This window comes from Globicephala melas, chromosome 12, assembly GCF_963455315.2.
Source record: "Globicephala melas chromosome 12, mGloMel1.2, whole genome shotgun sequence".
In the NCBI taxonomy this organism is placed as follows: Eukaryota; Metazoa; Chordata; class Mammalia; order Artiodactyla; family Delphinidae; genus Globicephala; species Globicephala melas.
The window spans coordinates 25,172,774-25,191,302 of record NC_083325.1 but is presented as its reverse complement, the minus strand read 5'-3'; the positions used below and the strand labels follow the sequence as shown (position 1 = coordinate 25,191,302).

The 18,529-nt window shown below is 43.7% G+C and overlaps 1 protein-coding gene and 1 long non-coding RNA gene across 6 annotated transcripts in view; one reads left to right on the top strand and one right to left on the bottom strand.

Moving 5' to 3' along the window:
* Positions 1-8,907, bottom strand: part of EVA1A (eva-1 homolog A, regulator of programmed cell death) — a 70,003-nt gene extending 61,096 nt beyond the window's left edge. For all 5 annotated transcript variants that reach the window (XM_030877688.2, XM_030877687.2, XM_070046854.1 and 2 more), the window contains exon 1: positions 8,649-8,907. The gene's annotated coding sequence lies outside the window, so the exon portion shown is untranslated. The remainder of the gene's footprint in view (positions 1-8,648) is intronic.
* On the top strand, positions 8,126-18,196 carry LOC138842912 (uncharacterized). Its single transcript, XR_011377890.1, has 3 exons — positions 8,126-8,202; positions 13,324-13,393; positions 18,114-18,196. It is a non-coding gene; the product is annotated as an uncharacterized lncRNA (long non-coding RNA).
* The last annotated feature ends 333 nt before the right edge of the window (positions 18,197-18,529 follow it).

The window sequence follows — 18,529 nt, the reverse complement described above, 5'->3', positions numbered from 1 at the left end:
ATCACCAGTCTAGTCTAGTCTAATCTAGATTAAATGACCCTTTCAGAACCAAACAGGATTTCACATAGAGTCAAATAATCGAGGTACATTTCACAGAACACAGCTAAAGACCTGAATAGGGTGAGATGTCTCTCCTTAGAACCAGACACACAAGCAGAACCAGCTTCATTAGGAATCTGCCTGCTGGTCAGTTAAGAGGCAGCCAAACCATGACATCAGAGGCCTAAAAAGCTAGTGCCGGGTCTGACATTCCTCTCCTGGGCTAGTTTATCTTCTGGATCAGGCTTTAAATACCTCAGTGAAAATGCAAGTGATGCCCCCAAAATCTTGAGTCAGACTTTTACTCCAGTCATTAATACCCTAGGAGAATCTGTTTCTCAGATCAGCCATCTGGTGACCCAGGAGAGAGGATAATGCCAGAGGCAGTAAGAGTCTGGTATCTGAAGGGGGAAGGCAGTGCGACAGGGGATCTGAGTGGTCTCTGATGTGTTGATGGACAGGGAAGTTCTCACTCTGCTCCATCCTCAAAAGCAGACTTACTAGAGTATTTCTGTGACCCCCCCCCCAACAAAACCTCAAGGTCTTGCACACCCAGCTAACCTCATTCCACTAAAATTTGGGAGACAACTTGCCAAAACAAGCAAACTCAGGGGGATTACAACTGTGTGAGTCAGCTGTGGAAGAAGCCAGAGTACACAAATGTGCAGGTGTTTGTGCAAGGTAGTCTGGCCTATACAGCAAGTGGCCAATGGACCAGCAAGGAAGGGGTTCGGCTTTCAAAGGCAGGGCTGCATTCAGGGAAAAAGATTTCAAGTTAGTGAAGTGATCACCTGTAACCTAGTATCCAGTGTCATGCATAACTCAGATAGGGGGTCAGTGACAGGTTCCAAACCTGGTTCCCGAAAACTCCATATGAGTCATTAAATTCTCTTAACAAGTTTTACCTTTAATATATAACAGCAGTCCCCAAATTTTTGGCACCAGGGACTGGTTTCGTGGAAGACAATTCTTCCACAGACTGGGGAAGGGGGATGACCAGTTTCTGGATGATTCAAGTGCATTACATTTATTGTGCACTTTTTTTCTATTATTATTACATTTTAATATATAATGAAATAATTATACAACTCACCATAATGCAGAATCAGTGGAGCCCTGAAGTTGTTTTCCTGCAACTAGATGGTTCCATCTGGGGGTGATGGGAGACAGTGACACCCAAAGTGTGTTGCTTATGTCCAGTCTACTCCGTAATCTTGTCTTGGTTTCTATCACTACATAAAAGCCTGCTTCACAAGGATAGGATGTTGGAAATGAAAGCAGGTTTTTCAGTGCTTTTGTGGCAAACTCAGGATATTCTGCCTTGACTTTAACCCAGAACGTATGGAGATTTGAAGTTGCCTCAAACATACTTTTAAGGTCACTGTCATTTGCGATCTCAAGAAGTTGCTCCTCTTCTAGCACGGACAAAGCTGATTCACCTGGTTTATTCACAAATGGGTCACAGATCCATTCCTTCCTAGGTCAGGGGTCTTTTGTGATTGGGAAGTAATGCTCAAACTCTTTTGAAAGATGAGATAGGTGATCATGCACCAGCTGGGAGAAAGAAGGCCCTGGCTCAGCCTCTTTCAAAATCTCTGCTAATGTTTGAAATATGTTAAACATCCCAGTGTTCACTCATCGCCCCCATAATTCCAGTTTGGCTTTGAATGCAGCCACTTTATCTGCCGACTTGAACACAGCTGTCGTCCTCCCTTGAAGTGACAGATTGAGTTCATTGAGGAGGTTGAATATGTCACACAGGTAAGCAAGTTTTGCAACCCATTCTGTGTCACTGAAATGTGCTGTCAGTGGTGACTCTTTTTCTAAAAGAAATCTCTGGAGCAGCTCTTATAACTCAAAAACTCTGGCCAGTGATCTACCTTTAGAAAGCCATCTGACTTCTGTGTATAAGAGAAGACGTGTGCGCTCTGCGTCCATCTCCTCACAAAGCTGCATGAACAGACATGAGTTAAGAGCATGTACTTTACTTATTTATTTATTTTGAGAATGAGGTCTAATTTTTTTTTAATTTTTATTTTATTTTTTTATACAGCAGGTTCTTATTAGTTATATATTTTATACATATTAGTGTATATATGTCAATCCCAGTATCCCAATTCATCCCACCCCCCACCAACCCACTTCCCCCCTTTATGTCCATGCGTTTGTTCTCTATATCTGTGTCACTGTTTCTGCCTTGCAAACCGATTCATCTGTACCATTTTTCTGGATTCCACATATATGCATTAATACACGACATTTGTTTTTCTCTTTCTGACTTACCTCGCTCTGTGGGACAGTCTCTAGGTCCATCCACATCTCTACAAATGACCCAGTTTTGTTCCTTTTTACGGCTGAGTGATATTCCATCATATGTATATACCACATTTTCTTTATCCATTCATCTCTCAATGGGCATTTAGGTTGCTTCCATGACCTGGCTATTGTAAATAGTGCTGCAATGAACATTGGGGTGCATGTGTCTTTTTGAATTATGGTTTTCTTAGGGTATATGCCCAGTAGTGGGATTGCTGGGTCATATGGTAGTTCTATTTGTAGTTTTTTAAGGAACCTCCATACTGTTCTCCATAGTGGCTGGATCAATTTACATTCCCACCAACAGTGCAAGAGGGTTCCCTTTTCATCATACCCTCTCCAGCATTTGTTGGTTGTAGATTTTCTGATGATGCCTATTCTAACTGGCATGAGGTGATACCTCATTGTAGTTTTGATTTGCATTTCTCTAATAATTAGTGATGTTGAGCAGCTTTTCATGTGCCTCTAGGCCATCTGTATGTCTTCTTTGGAGAAATGTCTATTCAGGTCTTCTGCACATTTTTGGATTGGGTTGCTTGTTTTTTTAATATTGAGCTGCATGATGTGTTTATATATTCTGGAGATTAATCCTTTGTCCGTTGATTCATCTGCAAATATTTTCTGAGGGTTACCTTTTCATCTTGCATATAGTTTCCTTTGCTGTGCAAAAGATTTTAAGTTTCATTAGGTGCCATTTGTTTATTTTTGTTTTTATTTCCATTACTCTGGGAGGTGGGTAAAATAAGATCTTGCTGTGATTTATGTCAAAGAGTGTTCTTCCTATGTTTTCCTCTTAAGAGCTTTATAGTGTCTGGTCTTACATTTAGGTCTTTAATCCATTTTGAGTTTATTTTTGTGTATGGTGTTAAGGAGTGTTCTAATTTCATTCTTTTACATGTAGCTGTCCAGTTTTCCCAGCACCACTTATTGGAGAGAATGTCTTTTCTCCATTGTATACCCTTGCCTCCTTTGTCATAGATTAGTTGGCCATAGGTGCGTGGGTTTATCTCTGGGCTTTCTATCCTGTTCCATTGATCTATATTTCTGTTTTTGTGCCAGTACCATATTGTCTTGATTACTGTAGCTTTGTAGTATAATCTGAAGTCAGGGAGTCTGATTCCTCCAGCTCCGTTTTTTTCCCTCAAGATTGCTTTGGCTATTAGGGGTCTTTTGTGTCTCCATACAAATTTTCAGATTTTTGGTTCTAGTTCTGTTAAAAATGTCAGTGGTAGTTTGATAGGGATTGCATTGAATCTGTAGATTGCTTTGGGTAGTATAGTCATTTTCACAATATTGATTCTTCCAATCCAAGAACATGGTACATCTCTCCATCTGTTTGTGACATCTTTGATTTCTTTCATCAGTGTCTTATAGTTTTTTGAGTACTGGTCTTTTACCTCCTTAGCTGGGTTTATTCCTAGGTATTTTATTCTTTTTGTTGCAATGGTAAATGGGATTGTTTCCTTAATTTCTCTTTCTGATCTTTTGTAGTTATTGTATAGGAATGCAAGAGAATTCTGTGCATTAATCTTGTATCCTGCAACTTTACCAAATTCATTGATAAGCTCTAGTAGTTTTCTGATGACAACTTTAGGATTCTCTATGTATAGTATCATGTCATCTGCAAACAGTGACAGTTTAACTTCTTCTTTTCCAATTTATATTCCTTTTATTTTTTTTTCTTCTCTGATTGCCGTGGCTAGGACTTCCAAAACTATGTTGAATAACAGTGGCGAGAGTGGACATCCTTGTCTTCTTCCTGATCTTAGAGGAAATGCTTTCAGTTTTTCACCACTGAGAATGATGTTTGCTGTGGGTTTGTCATATATGGCCTTTATTATGTTGAGGTATGTTCCCTCTATGCCAACTTTCTGGAGAGCTTTTATCATAAGTGGTGTTGAATTTTGTCAAAAGCTTTTTCTGCATCTATTGAGATGACCATAGGGGACATGTACTTTAATGTGGTTGATAATTTTAATCACATCCTGCAAAACGTTGTTAAGTTCAGGTGACATTTTTTGGCTAGCCAGCATTTCTCTATGGATGACACAGTGCATAGATTCACATTCAGAGGCAACTTCTTTGACCTGAGTAGTGAAACAAGAAAGATCTCCAGTCGTGGCAGCCACTCTGTCTGTGCATATACCAACACAAAAGGACCAATTCAGTTTTCCTTATATGTAATAATTCAAAGACTTGAATAGTTCTGCAGCTGTGGTATTGGTTGGCAACAAAAGTGCACATAACATATTCTCATGCACATCCTCCTGGAAAATATATCGCACAAAACCAAGCAATTGTTGCCTTGTTGTCAACGTCGGTAGACTCGTCAACCTGGATTGCATACCATGGTGACTCATTAATTCTCTCCAACAGTTGTGCCTCAATATCCTCTGCTATTTCATCAATTTGTCTACTTATGGTGTTGGCCGAAAGAGGAACACATGCCACCTTTTGAACTGCAGCCTCTCCTAAAAGTTCACAACAAATGTCCTTAGCAGCAGGCAGGATCAACTTTTCACCAATAGTAAAGGGCTTCTTAGCTTTAGCAATGCAGTTAGTCACTAAGAATGATGCTCTCAGTGCCGACACATTTGATGAAGTGGTGGCTTTCAATAATCGCTTCTGTTCTTTGTGTTCACGTTTGTTTCTTTTGAAAAACTCCAAAGGCTTGTCTTTTAATGCATGGTGCTTGGTCTCCACGTTTGGCTAGGGTTAGCTTGTGGACTTACCAAAACTGTGACTGAGACAAGTGTGCAGTGTGGGAAAGAGGTGTGGATGTTAGTGGTAAATAAAATAATGGGCAAGCCACACGCAGACTAAAATAAGTGTCGGATTCTGACTTAAAGCCTGCCACCAGATGCAGTTGTACTATTGAAGTACATCAACTCACTTGCCCCTATAAAGCCTGCCACCAGATGCAGCTTAATTGTCACTTGCCACTCAGTGATAGGGCTTTGATATGAGTCTGCAAGCAACTGATTTATTATGGTCTCTGTGCAGTCAAACCTCTCTGCTAATGATAATCTGTATTTGCAGCCACTCCCCAGTGCTAGCATCACCACCTCAGCTCCACCTCAGATCATCAGGCATTAGATTCTCATAAGAAGTGCACAACCTAGATCCCTCACGTGTGCAGTTCACGGTAGGGTTTGCACTCATATGAGAATCTAATGCCACTGTTGATCTGACATGAGGCGGAGCTCAGGCAGTAATGCAAGTGATGGGGAGAGGCTGTAAATACAGATAAAGCTTAGCTCGCTCGCCTGCTGTTCACCTCTTGCTATGTGGCCTGTTCCTAACAGGCCATGGACCAGTACCATTCTGTGGCCCAGGGGTTGGGGACCCCTGCCATATAACACTTGGAGAGAAAACATACTCTGCATCATCAAGTATAAGGCAAGAGACCCACCTGGTGCCATTCATCCATCCATCCCACATTCGTTGATTGATTTAACTCAGTATTTCTGTGCTAGGTGCACATTGCAAAGGGCACATGCTTAGAAAGGACAAAGCTGGAGTCAGGTAGCTCCTGACCCCTCGTCTGCACCTCTAACCTCAAGCAGGTGTGTTGATTCCATAGGCCCACCCCCAAAGAGTTAATGCCATTCTGACTGACCTGGCACACATAAAGCTCCATTTAGCATCAAGTTCATTGGTGCTGACCTAGAACTGTGACAGGAGACTGACCCCAATGTCCTGTCCCTCTGCGACTGGGTTAGGGGCAAGAAGGAGAGGGAAGGAACAGGATTGTAAAAATAATGGCACAGTCTTAGATCACAAGTGTGATGCAGTTGAAAAACCCAAGGGACTTTGGCTTTTATCAATGTACACAACAAACTCCAGCTCATATTTATGGAGCACTTACTTTATGTGGGGCACTGGTTTAAGCCCTTTACCTGCATAGTGTGAAGAGTGTGTGTTTTGCAGTTCAGATGTCTGTGTGAATACTGGCTTACCACTCATTAGCTGTGTGACTTTGGGCAAACTGCTTAGTCTCTCTGTGCCTCCATTTCTTTGCCTGGAAAATAGGGTAATACCAGTACTAACTTAATAAGGTCCTCATAAAAGTTAAATGACTAAAAATATAAAATGCTAAAATTGAGCCATGTCTTGGCACAGAGTAGCCACTCAGTACTAAGATGAACAATCATTATCCTATTAGTTAATCACACTTCTCTGCAGAGAAGGCAGACTATTTCTTCCTGTTTTGTTAATAAGGCTTTGAGAGACTGAGTCAATGTGCTCAAGGTCACAGAGTTAAGTGGCAGAACTAGGATTTGAATGCAGGCAGACTGACTCCAAAGTCAGCAAGCTTAACCACCAGCATGAGGACAGCACTGTGCTAGGTCCAGGTACAAAGAAACAAGTCAGGGGATGAACAAGAGATCCCTATACAGAACAGTAAACACTGTAAGAAAGATACACTGAAAGAAAAAATGGGGGAGGATGGCTGGTGCTAGGGTAGCAGGGAGGGACAGAACCGAACCATCTGCAGGAACTGAATAATGCTTCATCCAGCAGGGGACTTGAGCTCTAGTCTCAAAGAATAATAAGCAATTTGTCAGCCATGGAGGAAGAAGGGCATTTCAAAAAGTCAACACCTAGAATACCAGAAGAATAGTGAGTTGGGTGGAATGGAAAGTGCATACAGGAAGTGTCATAAGGTGAGGCTGGGAAGGTAAGTTGAGGCCAGTGTGAACAGGCATGTAGGCCAATGTCTGTGGTTAGATTTTATTCTGTAAGACAGTGATTCTCAAACATTAATATGCACAGGATCTACCTCTGGTGCTTGTAAAACATGTTCACATGTGCAGATTCCCATCCCTTCTGTTGGGGGGTAGGGGCAACACTTAACATGTTGACATGTTAACAGTCAAAAATGTTTCCAGACATTGCCAGATGTCATTTGGGAGGCAAAATCAAAACCCCAGTTAAGAGCCACTTCTCCCATCCCTACTTTACAGATGAGGAAATCCAGCCACAGAAAACTACAGAAAGTCCTCATCCAGGATTCAAATGCTGGAGGTCCCACTCCAGGGTCTGGGTTAGCCAACAAGCCTAATAGCCTTTTGGGGAGAAAGACTCAAGCCAGGCTTCTGGGGAAGAATTACATATTTGCTGACAGACTGGATGATGGGTAGAGGATGAAAGAGTAAGGCTCCAAGGTGAAACTTCAGAGCTTGTCACTGAATTGTGAGGATAGTAGGTACTAAATAAATCATTTGGATTTGAATAGAACCAAGACGTATTTGCTCAAAATGGAAAAAGCCTGGCTCCTCATGGTATGACCCAGCGGTAGGTGTTGGGATTCTGCTCAGACTGCATAGAGGAACTCTCTGTAGGGCTGGGTGTGGGTTGTACGGTACAAACCAGCTGATTCACAAATCCTGGCTGGGCCCCTTCCCAGGTATGTGACCCTGGTAGCGTTATTTAACCTCTGTGCGCCTCATTTTGCCCCTACTCAGAGGGGCACAGAGTAAAGTAGGGATAGGAGTCCCTACTCAGAGCCTTAATGTGAGCACTCAGGCAGTTAATAAGAGCAAAATGGCAAGCTAGCACGAAGTTTCCTCGCCTATCCTTCCAAGCCAGCCTCATTACCGTCACGCGAGTCCCCTATCCAGCGCTCCTACCCACCCCCACACCCCAATCCTTGGGAAGCCCAGTCAGAGCTGCAAGAAGCTGACCGCGTCCCTCTCCACGAGCAGAGCGTCCCCCTGAGGATTTAAGGGGCGCCAACGACTTTGTCACTCCCCAATCCGCTTTGATTTCGGGGTCCCGGGGGTCGCCAAAAGCACGCGGCCAGCTGAGTGCCTCGAAAGGTGAATGAGATTGAAGAGAGCCATGGTAATTTCGGACAGATCCGCCTCCGGCAGGCCCGGGGTCAAAGCCAGTCACTGTCGCGGGCCCGCACGCTCAGCCCCTGGTCCCAGGGGCTGAGGAGGAGAGAGGCGCTGAGATTAGGGAAGAACTCGCTCTCGGAAGCCAGGCTGCATTAGCAAGGAGCAGAGTTGTTGGGTCCAGAAAAAGGAGCCGGGGGCGGGGGGGGGCGAGGGGGCGGGGGAAGCAACAGGAAAGTAAGAGGAAGAGAGAGAGTAAAAACAAGCGCTGGGAAGCAAAGTTCCCTGGGGGACCCAGGCTACAACACCTGGCAGGGGGTCAGGAACAAAGCAGAGACTTCAGGTCAGAAGTGCTCTGGGTGTTTCCGAAGAAGGGGTGTTCCGGGCAGACCAGGGCCCGCTGGGGATGCCAGGAGCGCCTACGCCCTTAGCGCTCTCACCGGCGCCGCTTACCTTCGCCAGAGCCACCGACGCGCACTTCCGGGGTCCTTGCTCTGGGACCAGGAGCCGATCACTAAGGCGAGCACGCAACAAAGCTGTGGCCAGGCTTTGGACCGGCACTGGCGCCTCGGAAAGAAATCCCACGGGAGACACGCTGAGGCGGGCGCGGGGCGCTGGGTCTCGGCCTGGGCGCTCACGGGCAGCGGTAGTGAGCCCCGTAGACGCTGGAGAAGCACGAGTCAGTGGGAGGAAAAGCTTGTCTCATTTCCTTCGGTCTTCCCCCTCCACTCCACCCACTCCGCTCCGGACCTGCCCTCCCTGCCCCCTCCCGCCTCCCCAAGCCAGTGGCCTGTGTGGGCTCTGGAAAGACACGAAACTTCAATGGCTGCCGCAAGCGGCGCCTCCCTCCGCGTCAAGTTAGTTCTAGCTCCGGAACTCCAGCCTGACCCGCGCACTTCTATGGAAGTTTCTCCATCGGCTGTCCGCGGGCTCTTGCCTTTTCCGCTGCGGGGACGAGCCCACATTTGAAAGCAGACCTCCAAGCTGCTTCCAGCATCCATCCTCTCCTTCCTGTCCCATCACCTGCTCCGAGCCCTTTTTTTGTTGTTTGTTTTTTTGGTTTTTGTTTTGTTTTGGCCGTGCTGCAGAGCATGCGGTATCTTAGTTCCTCCCAGGAGGGATGGAAACCAGTGCCCCCTGCAGTGGAAGCTTGGAGTCTTAACCACTGGACCGCCGGGAAGTCCCTGAGCCTGCCTTTATTAAGCTACAGGAAATACTACTTACTTTGTTGAATTTGATCGACTTTTTTTTCTCCAACTGGAGAATTTAAAACCTAAAACATAATTTCGAAGGAATGTTCATTTTGATCCGAAGGAGAGCAGCTGAGGTCTTTGGCCTTACTCATTCAGAGTTGGGGTTTTCTTTCTTAAATTGAACACCTACTTTATTTAAGAGCCTGATAGGTGCTGAGCTGGGCTCTGGGAACTTAGAAAAGAACCAATAGGGCATGTTGCTCCTAGACAATCGTCATATGTAACTAGTGCAGGCAGAGAAGAGGTCCAGGGATTCTGTGGTCTCTTAAGGGATAGGTCAAGGACTGGAAGAGGTTTCCACAGAGTAAAAACGGCATGCACAGAGCCAAGGAGGAATGGGAAAGCCCCATCAGGAGGTGGTCTAGCAGGGAACACAGCCAGGATGGGGAGTGATGGTGGGTGAACATGGAAGAGAATGTTGACCAGTCTACCAAGAAAGGATAGGAGCTGCAGAGAACAGTGGGGTGGAGTTGACAAGAAATAGTGACCAAGAGCTGGTAGGGTGCAGATGAGTGGATGAAGGAAAGAGGTAATTTCCAGGCCTCTGGCTGGAGTACCTAGTGAGTGACCAGTGGATAACCAGAATCCAGAGCATCTTCTGGAGATACTATTCCAAGTGTGGTCTGGGGACTGGCAGTATTTTTTTTTTTTTTTTTTTTTGCAGTATGCGGGCCTCTCACTGTTGTGGCCTCTCCCGTTGCGGAGCACAGGCTCCGGAAGCGCAGGCTCAGCGGCCATGGCTCATGGGCCCAGCCGCTCCGCGGCATGTGGGATGTTCCCGGACCCGTGTCCCCTGCATCAGCAGGCAGACTCCCAACCACTGTGCCACCAGGGAAGCCCAGGACTGGCAGTATTAACATGAACTTGGAGCTTGATAGAAGTGGGAACTTTCCAGCCCCACTTAACCTACTGAATCAGAATCTGAATTTTAACAAGATCCCCAGATAATTCAAATGTGCATTAGAGTTTTGGAAGCACTGATCTCTGGACCACTGACTGTGTATTAGAATGACTGGATATTAGACTGTGGAGCCCTGACCATACTTTAGAAACACGTGGAGAGCTTTAAAAACCAATATGAGTGGGCTTCCCTGGTGGCACAGTGGTTGAGAGTCCGCCTGCCGATGCAGCGGACACGGGTTCGTGCCTTGGTCTGGGAAGATCCCACGTGCTGCGGAGCAGCTGGGCCCGTGAACCATGGCCGCTGAGCCTGCGCGTCCGGAGCCTGTGCTCCGCAATGGGAGAGGCCACAACAGTGAGAGGCCCGCGTACCGCAAAAAAGGAAAAAAAAAAAAAAAAAACCAATATGAGCCCCCTGGTCCCACAAATGCATATTTAATTGGTCTGGGGTAGGGCTCCAAAATCAGTATTCTCAAAATGATGTTCAGATGATCTAATGCAATTACAGTTAAGAACCACTGTTCTAGGCTTATTCAAATGCTATTTCATTTAACCTTAAAATGCACCTCTTCAGAAAGAAAAAGAACACCTATGTGTAAGTGAAAATGTAAAGACTAGTTATCTCCCTCTCATACAGAGGCAAGTGGTCTGCTGGAAAGGGCCCTTTTTTCCTAAACTAATTAGAACCAGATTCTAGCCTCAGATGCCCACTAAAGTACTGTCTGAACTTGGGGCAAGTACTCCCCTCTCAGGCCTCAGTTTTCTTATATGTAAAATGCACTCATGACCAACTCCAGATTTCACCCACAAGGTGCCATGATCAGAGCTCCTCCTAACTCTCTAGCTTTATCAGAAGGCAGATGGAAAAGTGATATTGAGAAGTGGGTTTTCCTGGTGTAACACTATTCGTACCAGCCTGGTGCAACTGTCATGCATAAACACCAGAGATCAGAGAATTGTGTGCTGAGCAAGGGCAACACACATAAGTGATGCTCGGTAAATGTGTACTAAGTATATAAATAAATACATGAATGAATAAATAACAGTCGGTGGCATAGACTTTCCATGGATTGGCCCTAACCCAGAACATATTCACTTGCTTCCTAATCTAGAGGAAGGAGTCTGAAATTTGGAAGCACTCTGACCCATGAACCTAGCTTTGGGTTTAAAACTACTACTATTAATAACTACTAACATTTGTTGAATGCCTAGTACACACCAGGCATTGGGCTAAATGCTCTGCTTAGGATAACCTCATTTCATTATAATGAAGAAGATACTGTTGAACCTCTGCTGTCCAACTGGTTTCAGGAATCACAGATATAACAGGATGAGAGCTGCCATCTAGGACAGCCTCTGCTTCTGGTTCTGCAACTGGGCATAAGTGGCCAGAGAGCCCTCTTGGGGGTCTTTGGGGTCATTCTCCAGAGACATCAACCTGAGGGAAGGGCTTTGGAGTGACTGCTCCAGGGTCCTATAGAAACCAGTGCTCCCAGAAGCTATCTAAGGGGACCTGTGGACTATTTAAGCCTTGGACAGGAACTCTTCAAAGCTACCCACTTCATGGTTGCATGTGTGTGCATTTACTGCCTTACTTACTTATAAGAGCCAAACCCGGCACCAGTCCTTTTCATGTATATTTCTCTTAACCCTCACAGCATCCTGACATGTTAAGTACTCTTGTTTTCATTTTTTATAAATGAGAAAACTGAGATGTCATGAAGTGAAAATCTGTTTGTCCCTGCAATCCAAGTTTCTCAAGTGGTACACTTTGCTACCACCACTGTCTGCATTTACCACCACCGTTTTGCCGCCACCCTGCCACTTTGATAGAAAGGAGAGTCCTCATTTCAGGTCCCATTCACTTATTACAGTTATACATCATCAAAACTCTCTGTGACCCATTTTCCCACCTGTAAAATAAGTTGTCCTTGATTGCCCTTTTAATAAGACACTATGTGTGCTTTGATCCTCCATAGCCTGAGATGAGATGACAAGAGGTAAACCATAGACTATTACGAGAAACCAAATGTAGGGGGGAGATTTATCCCAAAATGAGAGGGGCCAGTACTTCACTAATACCACAACTATCATAAAAGAGGGAATCCTCTATTTTCCATCTCTAGGGGGATATAACTAAAGCATAGCATTACATAGCATTTCAGACTTTAGATCAGATGTAAGGAGGAGCATTAAGTCCCTCTGCTAGACCGTGGCAGATGCTCAGGGGCTATCTTGTGAAGTTTCCCCTGGCTATGGGAGAGCTGGCTGGCCTTACGGCTGAAGTGGATAGGAACACAATCTGGGATTGAGATCCACAGGATAAGCCAGGCAGAAACAGAGGCAGGAGGGAGTCTGTGTGCACAGGAACAGCCTCAGCTCCAGTTATAGGCAGGGGTGGGGAATTAGAAGTGGAAGAGTGTTCATCCCAGGAAACCAGGATCTGAAGTAACTACTTCATGCCTGGGTCCAGGCCCAGGGCTGTGAACTAAGCTCTCAGTGTAAGCATTCTTGCTGATGTGTCAGCAGGCTTGGGCCTCCCTGCAGAGTGTGCAGGGCTCCCACGGCGCTGGTGGTAAGAGCAGGGCTCCACCGTCCTGCACACTGGTGTCCTGGCCAGCAGCAGGACCTCTGACTAATGGAAGAGGTCTAGTCCCCAGAGCCCCTTCATTTAACACAAAAGAGAAGTGGTAGTTTTAACCCTCAGTGGCATTTCTTCAGCAGCACTAATGTCATGATGCTGGGATTTGGTAGGAGAATCCCTAAGTCCACATCATTGCTGAACCCTATCGATCAACTTTGACAAGTACCCCAGACACATTTCTGCTGCTTCCACTTCCTAAACTCCCATTTGTGTTTGCATGACAACAATTTGATGATTTTACACAAAGCTCATTGCGGCGAATTTTTACTGGTACTGGTTTTTGCCTCAAACAAAAATATGACCCCAAACTTTGGTTATTTCCATTTTACAGATGACGAAACTAAGGCACAGCACCCAAAAGGAGGACAACAAAACAAAACTGATCTACCAACTCAACCAAGGTAAGACCTTCAGACCCCTGTGGTTTTACCCCAAAATTATGAGCCACTTAAGGTACTACACAATTCCTGCAGCGGAATATGTCCAGATATGTCCTCACCCAAAATCTTATGGCCCTGTGTAACCTGTTTATCAATGCAGTTCAGTTTAACTGCCATTTCCTGGAGACCACCTGCCCTTCACAAGGAATTGTCCTAGACGTTGTAGGTGACCTTGCTGCATGTTACACTCAATCCTAACCTGGGGAATATTTTGAAATTACAAGCTGGGCTCTAGACCAGATCAATTGAATCATAATCTCTAGGTGTGGAGCCCATTTTTTTTAACCTCTGCAGATAATTAAAATGTACAGTCAGGATTAAGAACCACTTCCGTAGGAAATGCAGAGACAAAGCCTAGGTCCTAACAGATGAGGAGTTTGCAAAGTAAGTAAGGCGCTCAGTTTAGTAATGGATGATCGCCAAAAGTCATCAGGAAAAGGAAAATATCAAAATCTCTCTCTTGACCAAAGCATGTTAAGATAATACCAAACTAACAAAAATCCCTGGATTTATCTCAGCCTTGAGCGGATAATGTCATCATCACATGGTCAAGAGTAGGAAATCTGGTTCTGTCCCAAGAAAGTACAAATGATTGAAACCAGAATTCTTGTCCCTTCTCTTATAGCACTGCTATTTACAAGAAGCAATTCAAACATCAAGCACTTATGGATTCCAGAAGTAGTAAATGATCTCTAGGAGCTCAGAGCAAGGCACTCATGTAAACCAAATAATGAAAGACAAAGGAAATTGCCTCATGGCCTGATGAGAGGCTAATGGATGCGCAGACAGAGACATCAACGTGTCACCATTAATGATGTCACTTTAGGAAAATCAGGAGGCTGAGTTTTTTTTAAAATGTTCTATCTTACAGTCATTTCATATTTATTCATCTTAACAAAAGTGAGCCTGAAAATATCGTTTAAAATATTAGGGGAAGCAGGACAATTTCTCTCTCTCTTTGCTTCTTTGTTTCTTCCTTCCTTTCATTAACCACGTGGCATTTAAATTCATTCACTTCACAATTACCTGCTGAAATGACACTAGTCGTAAGATAGTATTAGCTACTAACACCTCCTAGACACCAAAGGTTGAAGAATGCAGCACCATACATTTACAGCCAGACCTTTCACCAACTTTTTACAAGGTCTAATGGATGCCTTTAATCACCAAATAAATCAGGATTGACGGTTATGCTCTCCTTAGTTTCCAGAGGTAGATAATAAAATTAACGTTCCCAGACCTTCTCTTCCTTTTCAAAAAGCGAAGTTTTTCCTGTACAGAGGAATATAAGGGGGTGCTGGACACACTAGTCAAAAAAATTTTTAATAAAACCAGAAAGCACAGGGAACTTGAGCCACACAGCTGAGCACCCCCCCAACTGGCCCCCCAGTGTTCTAATCACCTCCCCCACCTTTCTTAAAATGTTATGTGTCCAAAAGGGATGAAATAATGAGGAAAAAGCATCAACTAAGCATGTCTTTATTCTATTGCGAAGTGGAAGCTTATCTCTCATTGAATTAATTCCTCATGGGCCCAGTCACAAGAGTAGAAATCTAAATCCTTTTGGCTCAACCACTTTACCTTGCTTGAGGCAACAGAGTAGAAATCAAAATATTTCTCTCGCCAGTTTCCTGCCCAATACAACATTACGTGTGATTAGTGATAGGTTTTTTTTTTTAATTGAGGTAAAGTTGTTTTGTGATGTTGTGTTGGTTTCTACTGTACAGCAAAGTGAAGTAGAGTCCCCTGTGCTATCCAGCAGGTTCTCATTAGTTATCTATTTTATATATATTAGTGTATATATGTCAATCCTAGAGTGAAGTAAGTCAGAGAAAAACAAATATCATATATTAATACATATATGTGGAATCTAGAAAAATGGTACAGATGAACCAGTTTGCCAGGCAGAAATAATGATAGGTTTTGAATCAAAACATATTCACCAGTTAAACCATAAACATAGCTGAGTGCAAATTTTGCTTCTTTTATTCCCTCTGTTTTCCATAGGGAGATTCTCATCCTTTTGCTGAAACCTCCTTTACTTTTTTCATCTTGGTTAACAAGGTTAAATAAGTCTGAGTATAACTTTACTAAATCATTCATACAAAACACTCTCTTTCTAACCTACAGGAAGTCGCTGTAAAACTGAGAGGTTTTAATTATAAGAAATGAGACAATGGAATCATGAAACATGGCTAGTAAAGTTGCTAATAGTTGTGCTTTAAGAAAAAGCAAGTTATGTTTCTATCCACAACTTATATGACCCTAAACAATTGTCTATAATATAAATGTCTTTTTTATATTGAAAATACCATTGACTCATTATAAAATTAAGACATTCTGCTATAAGTAACTTTAGTCCCACAACCTATTAAAAAGTACACTTCATATGTAGCAAACTACTAAAAGTCATTTTTAGAGGAATAAAAAACAGTAGAGCTCAAAATAAAGTATAAAGTTTGTGTTACAGTAGCTCAATCTAACAGCATAACTGAACTAAACTCTGAGCCTTATTCAGTACTCCTTTACGAGACTGCCTACAACTCTTCCAAATTCCTCAAAGACTTGTCTCCTGTAACTGTGAAAGGTGTGAGCTTGAGAAATTAGTAGAGTGATTTGGTCTGAAAGATAAATAGGCAAACACAGGACAAATGACAAAACATACCAAACTATACATTTCTTTGAAGACTGTGCACTAACCAGAGCAGATGGTTGAGGTAACCCTGAACTTCTTAAAACCCTACAGTACATTCATTTAATCAGCTCTCTGATTCATAAATTTCATAGTAGCAAGTTCTGGAACATGGTGTCCTTATGCACGGGTGTGCTAGATCTAATCAAACCAAATGGATGACACTCTGTTCATTACCCCAGTGCCCAAATTGGAGTGATTTCCATTCTTAAACTGATGCCAGTATCCAGCAACCAGTCAGCCTCCTGTGTCTGGACACAGCTAATGGAGTTGATGTGAACAACTACTTTGGATGTGAACAAAGAGTCTAAGATTATGGTCCCTAACAGAAGAAGAGATAATAAATGAAAAGCTGATTCATTTGTTTCAACAGAAGGTCCATACTAGGAATCCTTTAAATTAGCAAGTTTGATTAATGCATTTAAAATATGACCCATTTGATTTATGTTTAAATGGTTTACTATACTTCTCAGAAGCATAGAGTTTAGTTGTACTGAGATGTGCAGAGTAACAGCTTCCACACAGATGTATGACCTCAACCCCTTGGGCACTTGGGAGGTTTGGTCAGTCAGGGGGTTCTTCTCTGTGCTTCAAGCCTCTGCTTGCCAGACTTCTTCCCTTGCTCTCATTTCTCTTCCCTCATCTCTGATCTTCCCATTCCCTCCTTCCCTTAAATCTTGAAGATGCTTAAGCCCTCCTCATCATTTGAAATACATAAATAAATCACCCATTTATAGGTATTTTTCCATATCTTTATTTCTTTTCCAAATTTCTCAAACACATGGGTGTATTTATTATCACTTTCTCAACCTCCATTCAATTGTCAACTCACTGTAGTATGGTTTCTGACCCCCAACACACCACTGAAATTGCCCTCATTCGAGACAAAAATAGCCTCCAAATTTCAAAATCCAGTGGCTGTCCCTGAGCTTGTGTTGGTACCTCTCTGCAGTATTGTCCACCGTTGGCTACTTTCTTCTTCACAAACTCTTCTCCCTTCACTTCTGCACGTTCCCATCTCCTAGAGTCCTTCCTACCTTTGTGATCATTCCTCCTTTGTGACCTTCCTTAACTGGCTTTGATTCATAATAAATGCACATATTCACATTACTATCATCGTTTGGGGGTTGCCCACCTCTTACAGGATAGAGTCTAGACTTCTTAGCATGGGATTCAAAGCCCTTCAGGGTCAGCCTCCACCCATTCTATAACAGTCTATCATGCTTCAGCTGTATCAACCTCTTTACCGTCTCCCAAACATGTCATGCTATTTCACACTTCTGTACCTTTGTACAGAATGTTCTCAACTCCACCCCCATCCTCCACCGAGGAATTCCAGCTCATCTTTTAAGAATAAAGATGAGCAATTCTGGAAACACTTCCTTGCCTCCAAATAGAGGCAGTGCTTCCTCCTGATTCCCTGGCATCTGTGACATGTCTTCATTGTGAACTCTGCAATGTGTTTCCTCACCCGTGAGGGCAACAGGTGCTTGTTCATCTCTTTGTCTCCAGAGTTTTCACAGTGCCTAGCACCTAGTAGGTGCTACTACATGATTAGGATGCAAGAACTATCACACTTCTCTTATTTCTCTAAATAGAATTTAATTTTCCCTGAGCGCTTTACTCCCTCCATAGGGAAATTTAATCTCAGTCATTATTAGGTACTTCCCAGCGTCAGGGGTAGGTCCCTGGTGACTTGTACCATACAGAACATGCAAAGAGGGGCCTCTTCTGTCTATACTGATTACCACATCCAGGCTTATTTTCCAAGCCTGCATGGAACTAGGAGACAGGTACTTCTGAGGCCTGGGACTTAAGATTATTTTCACAGGGGTTCTCAAGGCCACAGCCTCTAATGTTTGGTTGTTTCTACTCTACCCCTCTCCCCTCCTGCCCTTCAGCAGCCCTTGTTGTGAGTGCTGTGGGAAAGCAGGGTCCAGGCATTCATACTTGATGAACACCCTCTGTAATCTTGTTCTTTCTTTACAGGGACTTCCTTAGCCTCCAGTCAGGATGTGTACCCTCAGAAACCCAAAGCTCCCACTCCAGCCCCAGCGCAATTCCCCTCAATCAGCATAGGTGACCAAAGCAAAACCAAAAAACATGGGCTTCTTCTTCTACTAGAAAGTCTGTTTGCAACCAGCAACAAAAAAGCCCCCAAAGACAAGGATCTTCCTACCTTCTTGAGGCAGAGGAGAGAAGAGCACTGACAACAAAGAGAAGAAGACACGAAAAAATTTCTCAATAAATTATCATGCCACATAACACTCAATGAATTTGTTCAATTAATTAAAAGCAGAAATGTCCATGAAGAAAACATGAATGAAATTGCTCTCCCAAAGAAAGACACCTCCACTTAGCAGGCCTCCTCACTTAGCCTAAGCCTCTTCATTGCTTCCCTGGGG